At 43.9% G+C, this 25,032-nt stretch overlaps 1 pseudogene; it reads left to right on the forward strand.

The window, feature by feature from the left end:
* The first annotated feature begins 11,332 nt into the window (after positions 1 to 11,332).
* LOC141224247 (U2 spliceosomal RNA) lies at positions 11,333 to 11,435 on the forward strand (annotated as a pseudogene).
* The last annotated feature ends 13,597 nt before the right edge of the window (positions 11,436 to 25,032 follow it).

The following is a 25,032-nucleotide window of genomic DNA, read 5'->3' on the forward strand; positions in this document are numbered from 1 at the left end:
TATGTGGCACCCCAGGGGTCTGGTTTCCACAGTAATAGCAATATTACGTCTGAGAGCAGGTGGGAGGTCTCTTGGTCAGGAATCCTATGCATGCCACACCTCCTGCCCAGTCCTGGGAGGGGAAGAACTTCCCCTATATAAAACTGGGGCTGAGGCAGGGTTAGGGAGTTAAGAAGAGGAGAAGAGGAGTCCCAGACAGAGACATAGTCTGGTCTGGAGAGGAGCAGCTATAGGAAAGAAAGATCAGGAGCTCAGTGGGAGCAGTGCTACAAGGAATCAGGGGCTGGCAGCTGTAGAGCTCGCCCTGATTGAAGAATTATCACCGGACCCGGAGTCCGAGGCTGTGGGGACGAATCCTTACCCAGCAGCAGAAACCGACCGGCAGGGGATTTCAGGTCCTCTGGCCAAGAAACCCGAAGGCACGGTCACACGCGTGGGACCAGCACCGCCGTCGTGGAGCGGAAGCTACCAGAAGGCCCCGAGTCACCGGCCATACGGGTGAGCACCACACGGTACACTCAGGGACGTGGGCTACTTATACCCGCCTCTAGCAAGGTAGCCAGAAGAGTACAATTAGTTGGGGAGGCCTACAACTCCGCCTGGCCAGGGGAAATCCCATCTGCTCAAAGACTGACCAGGCCCCGATCGCTAGCCAGTACTCCGGGAGGGTCTATCTTGATCACCAGTAAAGGCCCTGAACTACACCGCATCGTCTCTGAGTGGTTCCTGCTACCCCCATCATCCACGTCAGCTGCCCTGAGGCCATACCCCTCCCGTTGGGGGTTATACCATCTACGCTGCACAATCGTACCACCGGCCTCAGCGGTCTGCCCTGCAGCGGCAGCTCCATAGCTGCATTCAACGGGTGGCGTAGTCGTCCAACATCTACTGCTAATACTCAGCCACACAGTTTGACTCCCTGGGCACGGACCGGGTCACCGCCACGAGACTACTACCCCCAACAGGCTCGGCTCCGGGTAGTCCCCGCGTGCGCAACGCTACACCAAGTAGGCCCAGGGGCGCGTCACATACAGTAAGCTGGACGTGAATCGTAAGTATTAAAGCGATGGAACATATGGGAAGCTGGACGTGAATCTAGTATTAAAGGGATGGAACAATCACAATCAGAAATCTCCTGCCGGCGCTTGCAGCGTGATATTCCTGTGGACGCTTTGATCCTGATACCTTTCCAAAAGCCATTGAACTCAGTGTTAGAGGTTCCCAGAGATGTGATCCTCATCTATCAGACATTATCATGCAGAAATACTATATATCATTGGTCTAACAAGCACTGCAAAGAGGATCTGTCTCTAGATTTCACCATATAAATGTAGATTATCAAATTGATTTCTTAGACCTGATGAAGCCAGAGAACTCGCTTTCAAAAATCCATGTCCGATCAGCTGTATAATCCTCTTTGAAAGTTTTCTCCGCCCGACATTAAGATGAGTCTAGATACAACTATAAATTCTGTGTTATATTATTTGATAGTTGAAAGCTTCAGCTGGCTGGTGGATGGTTCAGCCGCGGAGAAAGTAGAAACTTTCTTATCCGAGGAGCACAGTTTTGATGAATACACAGAGGTACGTATGTGTGATCATAATGTGTTTTTTTTTTTTTTTACATATTGGACCTTCTTGCACATTATCTCGACCGTCATTATGTTAAATTGACTCATCCCTACACAGCAACACTGGCTTTGATGTTTCTAGTAAAAATCGACTGCTTATGCGCCGTTCATCATATGCAAGTTATCTAGGACTAGTCCAGCAGGACGTCACTTCCCACAAACAAATCCGACCTCAGATGCTGTGATCACACCCAAATCATGGCATCTTAGTCTCACCTGGCGAGGTGGATCTTCTAAGCCTCGGGTCCGGGTGGGCACACGGACCCCGGGCGTTGGTGTGGCAAGCAGGAAGGCACATGAGCAGCAAGGAATTGGCACTCAGGAATCTTGGGAGCTGCAGGATGGATGTAGCGTAACCCAGTAGGAATGGAAGAAAGTTAACGCAGAAGGTGGAGCACACCAAACAAAAGTCTAAAAACTCAATCCTAAGACCCAGGTGTGTGTCCTAATGGTCCATAAATAGGATTTAGGAGATTATGTCACTGAGCTACACAGGACAACCTGTAAAACCTGACGTGGAGCACAACACGGGGCAGCAGACCGAAGTGAAGGAAGCAGAGCTCGAATACCCAAGACAGGTGTATAATACTTAATTTCACATGCCTAATTTGCATATGACGGCCGGCACATAAAAAGTTTAGTTTTTTTAAGGTAGAAACATTTTTGCCAGATATATACCGTGGATGTCAATGCAGGAATTTGGCATGCCTGAAGGACCTGACAGGTTCACTATACGGGGACCCCCTTTGGCTCGTTTGAAGGGTCCCTTGACAATAAGCTGATCACAGCTGTAGTCGGGTGGACGCAGCAATGAGGACTAAGTTGCAGGAATCATTTTCTTACAATTCCCATTAGAATCAATACTGTCCTAAGTCCTACAGAGCGAGGGGTGCAACGTGTCCGATAATAATTGAGGGTCAAATCAGAAATCTCAAGGGTAAACGAGACTGATTTATATTTGTATTCCAGTTTATAGAACAATTTCACACCCTGGCCAGAGATATCATGGGACGGCCCACCCGCGCTTACTTCACCATGGTACACCTCGACTGCGATGACTTAAAGCAAGGCCTGGCTGACAAAGCAAAAAGTTTTGCAAATATATTACTAGATAGACTGGTGACAAATCACAGATTGGAGAATGAAGAGTGAGTAAAATCCTGGATTCAAGGAGGTTTCACAATAGAAAAAAATAATCTGTAATGGGCCTCTACCTGCCATGTGCCATTCAGGGGCCCTTGGGGTCGAGGTCAAGTGCTACTTCTGCTATGATTTCATACAGTGAGTTATAGATGCTGATGCTACAGTAAAAGTTAAGAATCTCACATTACTTTACTTATGATACCATAAAATATCATCACATTCCAGTATATAATATACAGGTGCATCTCACTAAATTAGAATATCATCAAAAAGTTAATTTATTTCAGTTTTCAGTACAAAAAGTGAAACTCCTATATCATATAGAGTCATTACAAAAAGAGTGATATATTTCAAGTGTTTATTTCTGTTAATGTTGATGATTATGGCTTACAGCCAATGGAAACACAAAGTCATTATCTCAGTAAATTAGAATACTTTATAACAACTTGAAAAATGTTTTTAAAATCTGAAATGTATGTTCAGTAAATGCCCTCAATACTTGGTCGGGGCTCCTTTTGCATCAATTACTGCATCAATGCTGTACGTGCGTCCCTGGGTATAATTAGTGTAAAACATAATATATAGGATTATTCCGATATTTCTTGTGTCCTGGTTAATATGTATTTTTCCATATATAGGTCATGTCATACTAGCTATACTTACCAGTCCCCCTCCACGTTTCAGTGATGAGATCCCCAACATGATCATGTGATTGCTGCAGCCTATCAGTGACTACGGTTGTAACCTGCTACAGCCAGTGATTGGCTACAGAAATCACATGTCCACATAGAGCAGGAAGAACACAAACCGATGGAGGGAACTGGAGTTGTGGAGCATCAGTATAATTTTATAACCTAAGTTTTTGGAAAAAATATAATTGGTGCAACCCCTGTGATTGTAGATGCTAGATACATTAATACATAGTGAGTTTCATTTGTTTCATTTTAGGAGTGTCAGCGGAGGATGAGTTATCTTCTAGACGTTCATTTATTTGTACCTGAAGATATCATCCTGAACTCAACAGTGTTACTGTGGCCAAAAAATATCAACCCAGTGTTTGATGAAAATGGCCAGGTATGTGGGCTCATTTCTGAAAATGGGGTCTCGGGTGCCAGCTCCAATGAAGCAGCAGCCCCCTGCAGTGTCCAGGTAATTAAACGGGGCGCTCTGGGAGCGTTTTTTGATAACTGTTCCTTTCTAAAAGCTGATTGAAAACGCCAAGTGTAAAGGAGAGGGCGAGCTGCTGGGGAAAAGAGAGAAGCTTATGATGGAACTGGAGAAACTTTTGCGTCGGATGGAAGAATTTGCAGAGTGCTCTGAGCTGGATATGATGCAGCAGGTATGATAGTCACAGGCTGTGTTATAGTTTTCCCTCTTCTTATTTTCATTACTTTAAGACTCTTTTCATATTTGTACAGATTCTTTTTACCCAAAACGCATCATGGTTGTCGTGAACGATAATTTTTTTGTGCAACACAAAAGATCATTTCACCCGACGATCAAGTGTTTGGCCATTCGTCGGTGACTGGCAGCCTATTTATACTGCACAATTATCCTTAAACGAGCGTTCCTGGGAAGTAGTTATAAAATGCTCCCCAACTCTGGTTTGGAGTTGCATTAGGCTTTTTTTATGTTGTTTCTTTTGGGGGGGTTCTATCCCTTTTTAAAGGCAAGAATCAAGAATATTGAGACTACAGCCAATAGTGTAACCTGAAGCTTCAATGCAAAATCTCCATTAGGGCCCCCAACTATTGCAGGTCTTTAATAGTAGTGATCTTCTCATATGAGTCAAAGAGACCTTTTGAGCCCCCCTTAGCTCCAGATGCGACTGCAACCCCTGCACGCACTGTAGTTACGCCCTTGACGGCAGCATTATTTTTGCTATACAAAAAAAACTATGAAAAAAACATAAACCCGACTGACCACCATTATCAGCCAGAACAGTCTTTATAGAGGCAGTCCCTAGTGCTTAACCTGAAGTGCAGTCAAACAAAGGCCGGTCAGAGGCAGTCGTCACACCTGAGCACTGGCGTATGAAAGCGTCCACTAGGCCTGAAACGCGTTGCATCCAATAGGCCTGAAACGCATTGCGTCCAATAGGCGTGAAACGTGTTACGTCCAATAGGCCTGAAACGCATTGCGTCCAATAGGCCTGAAACGTGTTACGTCCAATAGGCCTGAAACGCGTTGAGTCCAATAGGCCTGAAACGCGTTGAGTCCAATAGGCCTGAAACGCGTTGTTCCAATAGGCCTGAAATGCGTTGCGTCCTATAGGCCTGAAATGCATTGCGTCCAATAGGCCTGAAACGTGTTACGTCCAATAGGCCTGAAATGCATTGCGTCCTATAGGCCTGAAATGCATTGCGTCCAATAGGCCTGAAATGCATTGCGTCCTATAGGCCTGAAATGCATTGCGTCCAATAGGCCTGAAACGTGTTACGTCCAATAGGCCTGAAACGATTTGAGTCCAATAGGCCTGAAACGCATTGCTTCCAATAGGCCTGAAATGCATTGCGTCCAATAGGCCTGAAACGCGTTGTTCCAATAGGCCTGAAATGCGTTGCGTCTAACTCATTTTCTTTAATGGAGGCAGTCCGGTTAACCCTTTACTTATCTGTTTATTGTGCCTGGTTTCAGTAAGTGACAGATGTGAGGACTGTACAGAAGCGAATAGCAGACGCAGAGGAGGCGGTGGCTTATATTAACAAAGAAGAAGCACTGTATAAATGGGACCTTACAACATACCCTCAGCTGGATTCTTCAAAGTCAACATCGAACCTTACCAGAAACTTTTTGCACTGATTTACAAATGGCAAAAAACTGAAAAAAAGTATGTGCACCCCATTGGGGAATTCTGAGTTAACTCTTGGCATGCCGTTATTTATTAACACCATACGTGATCTGAAGTGGAGAGTAAATGGCGCATTTAAACAAGCTGATAATCATTCCCAATTATCAGCCCGTGTAAATGTGCCAGTAATCACCCGATGAACAAGCAAAACACTAATTCGTCGGGAACGAATCATTTATGGCAGCAAAAATCATCTTTATCTACAGCACTTCGCCCCTTGTAACCTTATAGGGACAAAGTATATCTAATAACCAATCGTTCTGTCCCCATCACTGTTCTTTGGTCCTGGAAATAACCAAGCGCCAAAAGTCTTGCATATATTACAAGGGGATTATGTGTTATTAAAGGGCTGTCCGGCCTTGGGGCACAAGTCTGCAGTCACTCCATGTGACTGCAGACATGTGAATCCTCACAGCATGTGTACTGTGCGCGTAATAAGGATTCTCCAGCATCGGGAGCACAGGCGTGTGACAGCAAGTATGTGATTTGCATACATACAGTCACATCCCAACTAGACATATCCGGCCTTGCTCAATGCAAGCACATTGAGTGGAGCCAGACACGTCTAGTTGGAATGTGGTCAGAAGTATGAAAATCACATACTTTTGGTCACATAACAGCCCGGCACCGTAAAATCCTCGCAGTGCGTGCAATGTGAGGATTTACAAGTCTGCAGTTACATAGACTGTAGACTTGTACCCCAAGGCCAGACAATCCCTTCTGCAAAATAGGAGATAAATGTATGATCGGTAGGGGTGCTCTAACCACAGGGTCCTCCAGTAATCCTGAGGACAGAGGTTCCAAAGTCTGCTGTGTGAATGGAGTGATCATGCGCATGCATAGCCAGCGCTCCATTCATGTCTATGGGAGCAGTCATGCGCATGCGTAACCATCACTCCCATAGATGCACACATGCTTCATTCACAAAGCTGTATCTAGGACCACCGCTTTCAAAACTGCTGGAGGCTGCAGCAGTCGGACTCCCAGTGATCAGACATTTATCAACAACCTTGTGGATAGGTGATTAAACATTATTTATGGGACAACCATAGCCATAGATGTAGAAGAGAAAAAAAGCAGAAAAAACAGTAATAGATGAGCTAAAAACATGAAATTTATCAAAATATGTCTTGAAAAATCTCACGCTTCCAGGTGGATCGACAGCGCTTTCCTTGACTTGAACGGAGAAAGCATGGAAGCCGAGGTGGACGAATTCCTCCGAGAGGTCTACAAGATGATGAAACTATTTCAGCAGAAGCAGAAGACGTTAGAAGAGGAGAAGAAAAAGGCGGCTCAACACCGGACACTGTCTGAAGATAAGGATTCGGTGGACGAGGAAAAGAAGGAAAGCCGCATAGTTCTCATGTGTTCTGCCATCACCGAGCAAATCAAGGCTTTTAAGGTAGATGCATCAAATAATGGATATATCAGTAATCTGGGCCAGGTTTGCTGGAGCGCGCTGTTACCTCCCAATCCCAGCCAACTTCAGCACAGTGGTTACTATCGAGACAGCAGCGGTGGTCGGTCTCCTAGGCAACGATCTGTAAACAAAAGAAAAGTGTTAATATCTCAAGAACGGCTGCAAATGTCAAGAAGCAGTAAATTGCAAAAATGCAGGTTTTTACAATATCTATGAAGATGGGAATAACCCTTTATTTCATTTTTGTAGCCGTAATCCCAGGACACTGATTATGATTGACTCCTTTTCAGGAATATATCCCTCTGGTGAGCATCCTTTGCAACCCATGCCCCTCCCATATATCCATCCTGGCCTCCATGTGTCCAGCCTGCCCCCCTTCATATATCCATTCTGTCCCATATATCTATATATATCTATATCTATATCATATATATATATATATATACAGTACAGACCAAAAGTTTGGACACACCTTATCATTTAAAGATTTTTCAGTATTTTCATGACTATGAAAATTGTACATTCACACTGAAGGCATCAAAACTATGAATTAACACATGTGGAATTATATAATTAACAAAAAAGTGTGAAACAACTGAAAATATGTCTTATATTCTAGGTTCTTCAAAGTAGCCACCTTTTGCTTTGATGACTGCTTTGCACACTCTTGGCATTCTCTTGATGAGCTTCAAGAAGTAGTCACCGGAAATGGTTTTCACTTCACAGGTGTGCCCTGTCAGGTTTAATAAGTGGGATTTATTGCCTCATAAATGGGGTTGGGACCATTAGTTGTGTTGTGCAGAAGTCAGGTGGATGCACAGCTGATAGTCCTACTGAATAGACTGTTAGAATTTGTATTATGGCAAGAAAAAAGCAGCTAAGTAAAGAAAAACGAGTGGCCATCATTACTTTAAGAAATGAAGGTCAGTCAGTCCGAAAAATTGGGCAAACTTTGAAAGTGTCCCCAAGTGCAGTTGTAAAAACCATCAAGCGCTACAAAGAAACTGGCTCACATGAGGACTGCCCAAGGAAAGGAAGACCAAGAGTCACCTCTGCTTCTGAGGATAAGTTTATCCGAGTCACCAATCTCAGAAATCGCAGGTTAACAGCAGCTCAGATTAGAGACCAGGTCAATTCCACACAGAGTTCTAGCAGCAGACACATCTCTACAACAACTGTTAAGAGGAGACTTTGTGCAGCAGGCCTTCATGGTAAAATAACTGTTAGGAAACCACTGCTAAGGACAGGCAACAAGCAGAAGAGTCTTGTTTGGGCTAAAGAACACAAGGAATGGACATTAGACCAGTGGAAATCTGTGCTTTGGTCTGATGAGTCCAAATTTGAGATCTTTGGTTCCAACCAACGTGTCTTTGTGCGATGCAGAAAAGGTGAACGGATGGACTCTACATGCCTGTTTCCCACCTTGAAGCATGGAGGAGGAGGTGTGATGGTGTGGGGGTGCTTTGCTGGTGACACTTTTGGGGATTTATTCAAAATTGAAGGCATACTGAACCAGCATGGCTACCACAGCATCTTGCAGCGGCATGCTATTCCATCCGGTTTGCGTTTAGTTGGATCATCATTTATTTTTCAACAGGACAATGACACCAAACACACCTCCAGGCTGTGTAAGGGCTATTTGACCAAGAAGGAGAGTGATGCGGTGCTACGACAGATGACCTGGCCTCCACAGTCACCAGACGTGAACCCAATCGAGATGGTTTGGGGTGAGCTGGACCGCAGAGTGAAGGCAAAAGGGCCAACAAGTGCTAAGCATCTCTGGGAACTCCTTCAAGATTGTTGGAAGACCTTTTCCGATGACTACTTCTTGAAGCTCATCAAGAGAATGCCAAGAGTGTGCAAAGCAGTCATCAAAGCAAAAGGTGGCTACTTTGAAGAACCTAGAATATAAGACATATTTTCTGTTGTTTCACACTTTTTTGTTAAGTATATAATTCCACATGTGTTAATTCATAGTTTTGATGCCTTCAGGGTGAATGTACAATTTTCATAGTCATGAAAAAACAGAAAAATATTTAAATGAGAAGGTGTGTCCAAACTTTTGGTCTGTACTGTATATATAACAGTTTTGATTTATATATATCCATCCTAGCCCCCCCCTATATATGCATCCCACCCCACCCCATATATCTATCCAGGTCCCCACGTGTCCAGCTTGCCCCCCTTCACCTCCATGCGTCCATCCAGGTCCCCATGTGTCCAGCTTGCCCCCCTTCATCTCCATGCATCCATCCAGGTCCCCACGTTTCCAGCCTGCCCCCCCTTCAGCCCCATGCGTCCATCCAGGTCCCCACGTGTCCAGCCTGCCCCCCCTTCAGCCCTATGCGTCCATCCAGGTCCCCACGTGTCCAGCCTGCCCCCCTTCAGCCCCATGCGTCCATCCAGGTCCCCACGTGTCCAGCCTGCCCCCCCCTTCAGCCCCCTGCATCCATCCAGGTCCCCATGTGTCCAGCCTGCCCCCCCTTCAGCCCCATGCGTCCATCCAGGTACCCACATGTCCAGCCTGCCCCCCTTCAGCCCCATGCGTCCATCCAGGTCCCCACGTGTCCATCCTGCCCCCCCTTCAGCCCCATGCGTCCATCCAGGTTCCCACGTGTCCAGCCTGCCCCCCCTTCAGCCCCATGCATCCATCCATGTCCCCACGTGTCCATCCTGCCCCCCCTTCAGCCCCATGCGTCCATCCAGGTCCCCACGTGTCCATCCTGCCCCCCCTTCAGCCCTGTGCGTCCATCCATGTCCCCACGTGTCCAGCCTGACCCCCCTTCAGCCCCATTGGTCTATCCATGTCCCCACGTGTCCAGCCTGCCCCCCTTCAGCCCCATGCATCCATCCATGTCTCCACGTGTCCAGCCTGCCCCCCCTTCAGCCCCATGCGTCCATCCATGTCCCCACGTGTCCAGCCTGCCCTCCCTTCAGCCCCATGCATCCATCCATGTCCCCACGTGTACCGCCTGCCCCCCCTTCAGGCCCATGCATCCATCCATGTCCCCACGTGTCCAGCCTGCCCCCCCTTCTGCCCATGCGTCCATCCATGTCCCCACGTGTCCAGTCTGCCCCCCCTTCAGCCCCATGCGTCCATCCATGTTCCCACGTGTCCAGCCTGCCCCCCCTTCAGCCCCATGCGTCCATCCATGCATCCTGGGTAGGTGTTTATGCCCCTGCATCCATTCATCCTGGGTAGGTGTAAATGCCCCTCCAGCCATCCATCCTGGGTAGATGTATATGCTTTTCCATTCATCCATCCATCCTCGGTAGGTGTATATGCCCCTCTATCCATACATCCATCCATCCTGGGTAGGTGTATATGCCCCAACCATCCATCCTGGGTAGGTGTATATGCCCCTACATCCATCCATCCATCCTGGGTAGGTGTATATGCCCCTCCATCCATCCATCCAATCTATCTATCTATCTATCTATCTATCTATCTATCTTTCTATCCCTTCCTTTCTGAGATAAGCTGCAATAATGCATTTGTCCTATGCTACACCTTTGCACATACACCATATACCTAATCACTGACCTTGTTATCAGCTGCTACTCTTTTAATTCAACTGTCCCATCAGTTGGGTGTTGCTGAGTCCCACGCATTTAAAAAAAATGTGGGGGCCGTTACGATTTCTTTAGTGAAATGCTGGCTCCCTCTGGTGGAGCACTGACTTCTTTAATTTTCTATCTGTGGATGAAAAAAAGATAAAAAAAAAGTTTGGTCTGAGATGTTGTTTTAAAGTGCTAGCTATGTCTGTCAATCAGAGCATCCTATTGGTTTTCACCCAGGCAGATAGATTGCTTGCAATAGATGTAATGACTGAATGGAACAATGGAATAATGCAAGAGAATGGGACAATGGAACAATAGAATAATGCAAGAATGGAAGAATGGAACATCATTGCACGTGTCGTAATGGGCTCCTGGCCTTTATCTGGCTGTGCTGCTGCAGTCAGCTACAGTCTGCAGGGAGCCTGCAGACTAGGAAGAAGGTGGACCGCTGCTTGTTTGTTCACTAATTAGTTATCCTCTCCCCATCCCCTTGTCTGCAGGTGCATGGGACATTGGCGGGGGAGGGGAGAATGTTTGAAAATAGGCAGACTCATGCAGATTAAAAATGCATGCGTGGGCAGCAGCTGCAACAAGCAGTAAAGTTGTGGGTTAAAAGGTGTCTATTGATGAACAACATGTCCTCCTAAGGGGAGTCTTTGTCCCTATCCCTACAATGGGTGCCTTCTTGAAGCCAGGGTGCAGTCATAGGCCAAAACCAATTCAGGTTATCGCTTCTCGGCCTTTTGGCTAACATCAAGTGTAGTATTTGTTCTCATTTAGTATATGTGCTTTTGCTTTTACCAATATATTGTATTGTACTGTTATCTATCTATCTATCTATCTATCTATCTATCTATCTATCTATCCCTTCCTTCCTGAGATAAGCTGCAGTAATGCATTTGTCCTTTGCTACACCGCTGCACATACACCGTATACCTAGTCAGTGGCCTTGTTATCAGCTGCTACTCTTTTAACTGTATAATGTAATATTGAGTAGAATTAAATATGCTGACATATTAAATATGAGGCCTCACATAGCCCCCTAAATACAGTATGAGTCGCCAAACTCAGCCTCCTATACAGAGTAAGAGCTCCACATAGCCTCTCTATATATACTGTATGAGCCCCAACATGCAAATGTCCCATACACATATGAAAAAAGACAAAAAAACAAAGAATATATCTAATATTATGGAGAATATTTGTGCGGAGCGTCCGCCGCTTACCTGCTGTAGTAATGTCCTAATGTTCTGAGGTAAATCCGTCAGATACTCTGACGTTAGATGACCTTGGTAGTATTTGGTCAGGCAGTTATTTACTAGCTCCATCACCAGCCGGTGAGTGAAGCTGAGGACGCCATCAGGCAGTAGAAGCGCAGTGTCAGGGCGATTGTTGATAAGAATCCCCAATAGTGTTCCTACCTGAATATTATCCAGAAGCAATTCAGCCATAGCGAAAAACTGCAAGTGCTATCAATCACTATGAAGCCAAGAAAGGCACCCGTGACCCTGCGTACATTCTATAAGTAGTTTCTGGGAGCTGTGATGTCATAATAGAATGGAATCTAGTGATAGAATCTTAAACGGCGGCTCTGCACAAATAGATGACACCGAGCAATACTGAAAGTGGAAACACCATAGAATTAATTACGTCTCCATATTACTATGGCTGTTCTCTTTTATGTTCAACTAGAACACAAGCAGGATAAGAGTATGTTCACATGTTGCATTTTTACAGCATTTTTGTTCTACCTCAAAAACCAAAGTGGCAGCAGGAAAAACGCAAAAAACGCTGCAGTATTTTTAATTGTTTTGTTTTACTTTAATTCATTTCAATGGGGGGAAAATGTTGGAAAACCCCTGAAAGAATTGACAAGCTGCAGATTTAAAAAACGCAGGAAAAAAATGCAACGTGTGACTGAGAGTTTAGAAATCTCATTCTCTACTTCCAATAGGTGGTTCTGGAGTTCTAGTTCTCTTCCTCTCTGAAGAGATAATTTGCATATTTCCCAGAGGAGCATTGTGGCACGAAAAGTCTCCTCACCTTGACGTGCTTAGCATGTCGCTCTCCGCATGGAGAAACGTTACTTCTTAGAACTCATTTTTAAACAGTTAGCTCATTGTTTTACAGTATAGAGCAGGGGTCCTCAAACTTTTTAAACAGGGGGCCAGTTCACGGTCCCTCAGACCATTGGAGGGCCGGAATATAGTTTTTAAAAAAAACTATGAACAAATTCCTATGCACACTGCAGATATCTTATTTTGTAGTAAAAAAAACAATAGAGGAACAAATACAATATTTAAAATGAAGAACAAGTAAAGTTAAATCAACCGGTATTTCAATAGGTAGGTAACTGTACCCAATAGGCAGCATAGGTCCTCAATAGGCAGGTAAATGTCCCCAATAGACAGCATCGGTCCTCAATAGGCAGGTAAATAGCCCCAATAGGCAGCATAGGTCCCCAATAGGCAGGTAAATGTCCCCAATAGGCAGGTAAATATCCCCAATAGGCAGCATAGGTCCTCAATAGGCAGGTAAATGTCCCCAATAGGCAGGTAAATGTCCCCAATAGGCAGGTAAATGTTCCCAATAGGCAGGCTGTTTCCCCCTTATAATGCCATATGCAGGCTGTTCCACCCCCTTATAATGCCCCATGCAGGCTGTTCCCCCCTTATAATGCCCCATGCTGGATGCCACCCTCATATAATGCCCCATGCAGCATGTCACGCCCCCATATAATGCCCCATGCAGCATGTCACCCCCCCATATAATGCCCCATGCAGCATGTCACGCCCCCATATAATGCCCCATGCAGCATGTCACCCCCCATATAATGCCCCATGCAGTATATCACTCCCCTGTCTTTATAATGCCCCATGCAGCATGTCACCCCCCCATATAATGCCCCATGCAGCATGTCACCCCCCATATAATGCCCCATGCAGCATGTCACCCCCCATATAATGCCCCATGCAGCATGTCACCCACCCCATATAATGCCCCATGCAGCATGTCACCCCCCCCATATTATACCCCTTGCAGGATGTCACCCCCCATATAATGACCTATGCCTCCATACAGTCATGGCCAAAAGTTTTGAGAATGACACCAAAATTATATTTTCACATGATCTGCTGGCCTCTGGTTTTTATTAGTGTTTGTCTGATGTTTATATCACATACAGAAATATAATTGTAATCATATTATGAGTACCAATAGGTTATATTGACAGTTAGAATGAGTTAATGCAGCAAGTCAATATTTGCAATGTTGCCCCTTCTTCTTCAAGACCTCTGTAATTCTTCCTGGCATGCTCTCAATCAACTTTTGGACCAAATCCTGACTGATAGCAGTCCATTCTTGCATAATCAATGCTTGCATTTTGCCAGAATTTGTTGGTTTTTGTTTGTCCACCCGTCTCTTGATGATTGACCACAAGTTCTCAATGGGATTAAGATCTGGGGAGTTTCCAGGCCATGGACCCAAAATCTCTATGTTTTGTTCCATGAGCCATTTAGTTATCACCTTTGCTTTATGGCAAGGTGCTCCATCATGCTGGAAAAGGCATTGTTGGGCGCCAAACTACTCTTGGACGGTTGGGAGAAGTTGCTCTTGGAGGACATTCTGGTACCATTCTTTATTCATGGCAGTGTTTTTAGGCAAGACTGTGAGTGAGCCGATTCCCTTGGCTGAGAAGCAACCCCACACATGAATGGTTTCAGGATGCTTTACAGTTGGCATGAGACAAGACTGGTGGTAGTGCTCACCTCTTCTTCTCCGAATAAGCTGTTTTCCAGATGTCCCAAACAATCGAAAAGGGGATTCATCAGAGAAAATGACTTTGCCCCAGTCCTCAGCAGTCCACTCCCTGTACCTTTTGCAGAATATCAGTCGGTCCCTGATGTTTTTTCTGGAGAGAAGTGGCTTCTTTGCTGCCCTCCTTGAAACCAGCCCTTGCACAAAGAGTCTCTGCCTCACAGTGCATGCAGAAGCACTCACACCAGCCTGCTTCCATTCCTGAGCAAGCTCGGCACTGCTGGTAGTCCGATCCCGCAGCTGAAACAGTTTTAAGATACGGTCCTGGCGCTTGCTGGTCTTTCTTGGGCACCCTGGAGCCTTTTTGACAACAATGGAAGCTCTCTCCTTGAAGTTCTTGATGATGCGATAGATTGTTGACTGAAGTGCAATCTTTGTAGCTGCGATACTCTTCCCTGTTAGGCCATTTTTGTGCAGTGCAATGATGGCTGCACGTGTTTCTTTAGAGATAACCATGGTTAACTGAAGAGAAACAATGATACCAAGATCCAGCCTCCTTTTAAAGTGTCCAGTGATGTCATTCTTACTTAATCATGACTGATTGATCGCCAGCCCTGTCCTCATCAACACCCACACCTGTGTTAATGGATCAATCACTAAAACGATGTTAGCTGCTCCTTTTAAGGCAGGACTGCAATGATGTTGAAATGTGTTTTGGGGGTTAAAGTTCATTTTCTGGGCAAATATTGACTTTGTAAGTACAGTAATTGCTGTTAAGCTGATCACTCTTTGACATTCAGGAGTATATGCAAATTGCCATTACAAAAAATGAAGCAGTAAACTTTGGAAAAATTACTATTTGTCTCATTCTCAATACTTTTGGCCATGACTGTACATTAAAAAAAAAAAATCCAATACTCGCCTCACTCCTCCTCACCTGCTGCCGCTGCTCTACTCTGGTCTGGACTCCAGTGTCGCGGCGGCGTCGTCCCGCTCTGCGCTGCGTGTGACGGCACTCGGGAGGGCGCGGTGTAAAGAAGTCACCGCACTCTCTGACCTGAGACGTCACAGGAAGCGCAGAGCAGGAAGACAGCGGATCTGCAGAGGCACGGGGAGAGGTAAGTATCCGCCTGCCGGGGCCCTGAGCGAGCGGGGGGGAAGGGCGGGTGCTGACACCGCTCCCCTCTCCTCCGCCCATAGCCCGGCGGGCCGGATAAAAGTAGAGCTTGTTGGTTTCACTTCTGAGAAGCATAAACTCATGAAGGTTGCAATGGTACAACATGAAGAACAATTGGTGGCCATGACTGGATCCTGTGATCTATTTCTGATTGTGGCATAGGGGATGATTAGGGGAAAATGCAGTTGGTCAGTATTTCAGCTGGAACTGGAATACAGAGCTGAGCAAATACATGAGTCTGTGTAGTTTTTTAATTAAGTAAAGCATAAAACATTCCCTTCTGGATTCTAGGTGATCACTGGCCGTCCAACCCAACAGGACCCCAATGTGATCAGCTTATCATCAGGGGACCTGTCTAAGGAAAAAGGATTGTCTAAAGTGGACGATTTGTTTTAACATTAAAAGGGTCGTCCACTAATCCACTAATTAGACAACCCCTTTTTAAATGCTGTAGTCCCTGTGTGAAAGAACAAAAATGTATATTTACCTCCCAAACTGGCGACATTACAGCGATGTCAGCGCCCATGTGAGATTGTTATGCTCCATAATCACTGCCGTCTGTCAGCGGCTGTCTGTCTGGAGACTGGAGGCTGGCATCCTGGGAATGAGGATGGCGATGGGAAGTATATATAAGGTATACCTCCTCAGCTGAGCTCAGGAAACCCAGCACCCATTCCCAGTATGATGTCCCTCTGTAGATGAGCTCTGTAACTGTTTTGGTGCATACATGCACTCCTAGGGTACGCTCACAAAGGCGAGAGAATCAGGACGATTATGCTAATGACCCTCGGCTCAATCTATGTCAGAGTTTCATCCAAGTATCATCTTATTGTGCTCCGATTTTCTTGCATGAGAAAATCGCAGCACAGGTATGGAGAAGACGGAGAACTTAATTTCTCCATCTTCTCCATTCTCTGTGTGCGTGGATGTCGGACTGCACTCGGATGACATTTGAGTGCAGTACAATGCTTCACATGCACCCATAGATTTCTATGGGTGCACATGATCCATCGGCATGATAAAATGATGGCAGATCAGCACTGCCCCATAGTATAACATTGGGCCGAGAGCTATCCGATAAAAGATCAGCGCTGGGCCGTGTTATACTCTCCTGTGAGCGAGCCCTTATAACAAATGCTTACTTTCAAAGCGACACCTGCTACCCAACATTCACAGAGAAGGACGAACAGAGCAGTCATCATGGGACCGGAAGGATAAGAAACACATGCCCCTCTATGATACTGGGAATGGAGGGGACTGCTTACAGGGAATACGTTACTTTTTACATTCCACAGGTTACAGCAGAGGATAATCTCGGTTTTCCTGCATGGGGGGCAAATATTCAGTTTGACTCCCCTCATATACACAACTTAAGGCTTCGTTCACATGTTCAGTATTTGACATCGATATTTGTAAGCCAAGATCAAGACTGGAACAATCAGAGGAAAAGTATAATAGAAACACGTCACCACTTCTGTATTTATCACCCACTCCGGGTTTTGGCTTACAAATACTGATGTGAAATACTGACCAAATACTGAACGTGTGAACGTGCCCTTGGGGTAAGACCAGGTGGAACGATCATATCACAGACCTGGTGCAACATATTCTTAACTGTGTTCACATGTGGCAGTGATTTTTTTTCCACGATTTTGAATGAAAAATAATAGCAAAACAATACCAACCATACTGACAATACCATCAATGCTGACAGTACTGATAATACCACCAATACTAACAATACCGACAGTACTGAAAATACCAACAATAATAATACCAATAATACTACCAAAATCAACTGTACTAACAATACCAACCATACTGACAATACCATCAATGCTGACAGTACTGATCATACCACCAATACTAACAATACCGACAGTACTGAAAATACCAACAATAATAATACCAATAATACTACCAAAATCAACTGTACTAACAATACCAACCATACTGACAATACCATCAATGCTGACAGTACTGATAATACCACCAATACTAACAATACCAACAGTACTGAAAATACCAACAATAATAATACCAATAATACTACCAAAATCAACTGTACTAACAATACCCACCATACTGACAATACCATCAATGCTGACAGTACTGATAATACCACCAATACTAACAATACCGACAGTACTGAAAATACCAACAATAATAATACCAATAATGCTACCAAAATCAACCGTAGTAACAATACCAACCATACTGACAATACCATCAATGCTGACAGTACTGATAATACCACCAATACTAACAATACCGACAGTACTGAAAATACCAACAATAATAATACCAATAATACTACCGAAATCAACTGTACTAACAATACCAACCATACTGACAATACCATCAATGCTGACAGTACTGATCATACCACCAATACTAACAATACCGACAGTACTGAAAATACCAACAATAATAATGCTAATAATACTACCAAAATCAACTGTACTAACAATACCAACCATACTGACAATACCATCAATGCTGACAGTACTGATAATACCACCAATACTAACAATACCGACAGTACTGAAAATACCAACAATAATAATGCTAATAATACTACCAAAATCAACTGTACTAACAATACCAACCATACTGACAATACCATCAATGCTGACAGTACTGATAATACCACCAATACTAACAATACCGACAGTACTGAAAATACCAACAATAATAATACCAATAATGCTACCAAAATCAACCGTAGTAACAATACCAACCATACTGACAATACCATCAATGCTGACAGTACTGATAATACCACCAATACTAACAATACCGACAGTACTGAAAATACCAACAATAATAATACCAATAATACTACCGAAATCAACTGTACTAACAATACCAACCATACTGACAATACCATCAATGCTGACAGTACTGATCATACCACCAATACTAACAATACCGACAGTACTGAAAATACCAACAATAATAATGCTAATAATACTACCAAAATCAACTGTACTAACAATACCAACCATACTGACAATACCATCAATGCTGACAGTACTGATAATACCACCAATACTAACAATACCGACAGTGCTGAAAATACCAACAATAATAATACCAATAATACTACCAAAATCAACTGTACTAACAATACCAACCATACTGACAATACCATCAATGCTGACAGTACTGATAATACCACCAATACTAACAATACCGACAGTACTGAAAATACCAACAATAATAATACCAATAATACTACCAAAATCAACTGTACTAACAATACCAACCATACTGACAATACCATCAATGCTGACAGTACTGATAATACCACCAATACTAACAATACCGACAGTGCTGAAAATACCAACAATAATAATACCAATAATACTAACAAAATCAACTGTACTAACAATACCAACCATACTGACAATACCATCAATGCTGACAGTACTGATAATACCCCAATACTAACAATACCGACAGTACTGAAAATACCAACAATAATAATACCAATAATACTACCAAAATCAACTGTACTAACAATACCAACCATACTGACAATACCATCAATGCTGACAGTACTGATAATACCCCAATACTAACAATACCGACAGTACTGAAAATACCAACAATAATAATACCAATAATACTACCAAAATCAACTGTACTAACAATACCAACCAGGCAAACTTTACAGATAGTACTGACATATCCAACAATACAGACAATATCACCACATCTGACTGATTTCAATTTTTTTTTTGCAGGCGACAAGAATCAGCTGTGCTCTTTATTAGGGTTTTCCTGGAGCTTTAAAAATTAGCATTGCAAAAATAATGGGAATAAAAAATAACCATTAGGCCACGGCCCCACTATCAGTATTCGGTCAGTATTCGGTCAGTATTTTTTCTCAGGAGTGGGAGCCAAAACCAGGAGTGGGTGATAAATGCAGAATTGGTGACTTGTTTCTGTTATAAATACTGATAGCCGAGGCCTAAGTTACATTTTAAAACCGTGTCATTCCAGCACTCACCTTCCTTCTGGTGATCTTTGTGTGGCAAAAAAACAGCCATTGATTGTCAGCAGCGGTTACAAATGAAGTATAAATTAAAAATATTGGTTTGGGCAACTGCAGCATTAATGCTGGAGGGGGGATTCTAACAGGGGAGTAAAGATTTTTGCCAATAATTATCACATTTTTTATTGTTAGGCTGTGTGCCCACTATGCGTTTTGCAAGCGTTTCCGCGGTGGCAATTCCGCTGCAGAAGCGCTTAAAAAACGCTTGGCAGAAGGTCTGCTATGTTCCCCAATGATAATCCGCATGTGCTGTTCACATGCTGCGGAGATTTTCGCTGCGGATTAACATTGCGGAAAAATCCACAGCACTACCAATTATTTTGTGGAATCGCAGCTCTTTTGCCACCATTGACTTGCATTGGACCGCATGACATGCGCATCACTTCATCTGCACATGCGGATATATCATGCGGCTCAATGTGCAGATGGTGCCCAGGTTTGTGTCCTGGCTCCCCGGCAGCTCACGATAGTCTAAAAGGACCTGCTGTGACTTAATTTAGTCATGTGAAGGGTCACGCTACCGCGGACGTCGGTGGTCGTGTGACCCGTCACATGACTAAATGACGTCATGGCAGGTCCTTTTAGACCACCGCGAGCTGCCGGCAAGCCAGGACGGATCGCTAAGGACACTGGGGGCCATCAGAAGGTAAGTATAATATTTATTTTTTACCATTCTTTTATAGTCACACTATATAAATCCATGCCGGTTGCATGGATTTATATAGTGTGACCAAGTTGTCAAGCACTTTCCAAGTGATGCTAAAAGCGCTTGTCAACCCGCATGCAGAAATGCAAGTGAAGAACGATTCATATCCGCATGTCTCTGGCAGGAAAAACGCATGTACAATCCGCATGTACAATCCACATGTACAATCCACATGTACAATCCGCATGTACAATCCGCATGTACAATCTACATGTACAATCTACATGTACAATCCGCATGTACAATCTACATGTACAATCTACATGTACAATCCACATGTACAATCCACATGTACAATCCGCATGTACAATCCGCATGTACAATCTACATGTACAATCCGCATGTACAATCCGCATGTACAATCCGCATGTACAATCCGCATGTGCAATCCGCATGTACAATCTACATGTACAATCTACATGTACAATCCGCATGTACAATCCGCATGTACAATCTACATGTACAATCCGCATGTACAATCCGCATGTACAATCCGCATGTACAATCTACATGTACAATCCGCATGTACAATCCGCATGTACAATCCGCATGTACAATCCGCATGTGCAGTCCGCATGTACAATCCGCATGTACAATCCGCATGTACAATCTACATGTACAATCCGCATGTACAATCTACATGTACAATCCGCATGTACAATCCGCATGTACAATCCGCATGTATAATCCGCATGTACAATCCGCATGTACAATCCGCATGTACAATCCGCATGTACAATCCGCATGCGTTTTTTCTGCCAGGGAGATGCAGAAACGCTCAGGAAAAATCCGGAGCATTTCTGCATCGTGGGCACATAGCATAATACTAATTTTTGACACTTCTGGAAAACGCTTGTAGGGTTTGTCCACCCAAGATTTATAGCAAAGTAGCAAAATCCGAACCAAAAATTGTATGGATTACGCTGCTGGCAATTTTCTGTAGACATATGCATTTCAGTGGTTGAAATCTGTTATAATGATTTGCAGAATAGATTGACATACTGTAAACAAATAGTGTTTTTTATCAAACTACCACCAAAGTATGTGGTGCTCTAAGGCCGGTTTCACACGTCCGCATATCTCCGATATCGTAAAAAACGGTACCGGAGATATCCGTGTCCCGTGTGTCCAAGTGTGTGATACGTGTAGTAACCGTCTGCTACCGGTGTGCCACATCAGTACCACATGGACCAACACCTGGGAATCAGCGCTAAAGTTAGCGCTGTTCCCAAGCACCGGGTGCTGAACACTGCCTTCATCATGGTTCCTTGCAACCGCTGCAGCCGAGGAGCCGGGGAGAATGAGCTGCTCTGAAGCTGCAGCTCAGAAGCTGTGCCTTGTCACTCAGTGAGCGCAGCTCCGGAGCAGCTCATTCTCCCCGGCTCCTCGGCATCAGCGGTTGCATGGATACAGCCGGGGACACCTAGGAGAAGTGAGTATAAGAATTTTATTATTTTATTCTTATTTTTACAGGTGTGGACACTGCGGGAGCAGACATTACTACTCTCATAATAGTCCCTGCTGGTTCTGATCAAAGCACTGGCAGGGAACCAAGATGAGGACAGTGTTCAGCACCCGGTGCTGAGGAACAGCGCTAACTATAGCGCTGATTCCCAGGCGCCGGTACGTGTCACATGGATGTCACATGGATGTGATCCGTGTGGTACATTTTGCAGACCGTGTATCTGCAAAATAACGTACTTGTCTCCAAGTGGAGCAAACAACACACAGTCCGTGAAAACACAGTGAGATGTGCACAGTCCCATTCATTAGAATGTGTGTGTCAGTGTCTCCGGTATGTGTGGAAACTGTCATTACTCGTACTGGAGACACTGACGTGTGAAAGAGCCTAAAACTGTATTGAGTAGTTGATTTTCCACCTGGAAAATCCAAGCAGAAGATGTAATGTGTGTCTGACCCATGTCAACACTTCAATCTTTTCTGGCCATGGAATATCTATTAAATACAAACACAATAGAATATATTTTATTTCTTTAGTTGTACAGAACAAAATGTTTTATTTCATGTGAAAATTTTGACAGCCGGCTGAATCACATTCTTGGGGGGTGGCAAAATGCAGCAGCCTGGGAGACATCTCAGACAGCCACATCAGGTGGTCAGACGGTGCCCTCCTACTAGCTATGCCCGGGGGCAAATGCCCCATGTGCCTGCTTCTACATGTGCCACTGCAACAGCCACAGGGCACATTGTTGATTCCATACATCAATGCTTTCTTTTCGTTCATGCAAAGCAAAGAGATGCCTAACAGTTTTACAGCTTAAAGAGAACCTGTCAGCAGATTTTTGCTATCTCATCTGAGAGCATCCTGATGAAGGCAAAGAGAAGCTGAATCCAATGATGTATCACTTAGATTACTGGGTGCAGAGGTTCTCATACAACCAGAGTTTTTAAATTTAGCAGTGAAGTAGAGCTGAAAAGCCAACCCTGCCCAACCACGGCTCTGTATATACAATGTCCATAGACAGTGAGCTGCCCATCACCGGAGAAGGCGTGTTGGACTAAGGCTCAGGCAACCAGCTTGTCACAGCCATGATAAGCTACTGGTGCTAAAACAATCATTGTAAGCAAACAGAACTTGGGAGCTTGACAAGACAGGCACCCCTGAAATCTGTGTTTTAACCTCTACCTCATGCTGTCTTCAGATAAAATAGCAAAAACCTGCTGACAGATTCCCTCTAAAAGCCTGAGGAAGAAAAGTCAAACGATGTGCATAAAGCAGCAACTTGCTTGCTGGCAGATGTGACATGCAGAAGTAGTACTGTTGCTTTAAAAGCATTCAGCAACTATTAGAAGTAACACAAGCACAGGAGACAGGAAGTGTTGTGCTCCAGAAGCATCCAGCAACTAGAAGGGTTAGCACAGTCACAGGAGAAGGGGAGTGTTTTATCAGAGCCCCAGGGGGATTGTGGAAAGTAGTTTACTGTCTGGCCAGAGCCGAAGAGAAAAGTGGTGTGTGTGTTCTGTATCTCACAGAAGTCCCCTGCAAGTGATAAGGATTCAAGTCAGGAGTGAAGCTAAGCAGAGGTCAGGTAGAGTTCCTGAACTAGCAGTGCAGAGTATTGTCAGGCAGAAAGATAAGGACTGGAAGAAATGGTGTCACAGGGATCATCTCCCTCAGCAAACCCTCCCCCCTCCTCCTTCTCACTGTGCTGTATGGAATGCTGTGTTCATTAATGTGCCTTTGCATTAGAACTGTGCTGTCCTGTACTACTGGAAAGACTGAACTGCTGTGCTGCTAAGGAAACTGTACTGTGTGTCACTGGAGCCTGTTGCTCATAAGTCTTAACTTGCACTGGGTGTGCGGCTTCTTATTAAATGCTACTGTTCTACTGTTTATGAGGACTCTTGTCAAGTGTGTCTGGTCAGCAAGTGAAACAACCTACATGTCTGTGTCTGAGGGTCAATACCCCTGTGTGCCTGCGAGAAGCTGCAGCACATGGTCTATGGTCTATGGTCGCCCTGAGTAACTGTTCCCCCAGGATTCCAAAGAATTCATGTAACCTCTCTCGCCCCTATCTGAACCTAGCGGCAAGCGTGTAACACAGACTTGAACTGCAACTAGAAATTGTTGTGCTTGATAATTCCCAGAACATTCTGGATGCCTTAGGGTATGTGCACACGGGCGCTATTGGCAGCGCTTTGAATACAGCATACTTTATGATGCGTCCAAAGTGCTGCACGCAGGTGAATCCACATGTGTTCATTAATCCATGCGGATTCACCTCATCCTATACATTGCACTGATAGAATTTAAAAAAAAAGAAAAAAGTAAAAAAAAAGTTTTAATAATTGTAAAAACATTTTAAACCACATAATAAAGAACAGAAAAAAAAATATTATACCAATAAATATATAATTTATGTAAAAACAAAAATAAACAAATACAGTACACATATTTGGTATGTACAGACCTATAAAACACACTGCAAGTCACACTACTTAACACCTTCAGTAAACACCATAAAAAAGTGGCAAAAAATTAGGCTTTTTCATAATATCACAAAAAAATGGAATAAAATGCGATCAAAAAGTCGAATATAAATAAAAATGGTATCGCTGAAAACGACATCTTTTCCCTCAAAAAACAAGCCACCATACAGCTAAATCAGTGGAGAAATAAAAAAGCTATAACTCTCAGAATATACAGTTGTGCTCAAAAGTTTACATACCCCGGCAGAATTTTTCCTTTCTTGGGATTGTTTCAGAGATAACAAAAAAACTTTTTCTCCACTCATGGTTATTGGTTGGGTGAAGCCATTTACTGTCAAACTACTGTGTTTTCTCTTTTTAAATCTTAATGACAACCAAAAACATCCAAATGACCCTGATCAAAAGTTCATATACCCTGGTGATTTTTGCCTGATAACATGCACAGAATTTGACACAAATAGGTTTGAATGGCTACTAAAGGAAACATCCTCACCTCTCCTAAAAGAGAAAACACAGTAGTTTGACAATAAGTGGCTTCACCCAACCAATAACCATGAGTGGAGAAAATTTTTTTTTTGTTATCATTCATATTCTCTGAAACAAGGCCAAGAAAAATTCTGCCGGGGTATGTAAACTTTTGAGCACAACTGTAGTGATGAAAAAAACAATTCTTTTTTTTATAATATTTTTTTATTGTGTAAAAACGGCAAAGCATAAAAAAATATAGAAATGTGGTATCACTGTAATCGTACTGACCTTTAGAATAAAGCTGTCTTA

This window comes from Phyllobates terribilis, unplaced genomic scaffold, assembly GCF_046119375.1.
Source record: "Phyllobates terribilis strain yellow unplaced genomic scaffold, ASM4611937v1 Scaffold_381__1_contigs__length_1843176, whole genome shotgun sequence".
Taxonomy (NCBI): Eukaryota; Metazoa; Chordata; class Amphibia; order Anura; family Dendrobatidae; genus Phyllobates; species Phyllobates terribilis.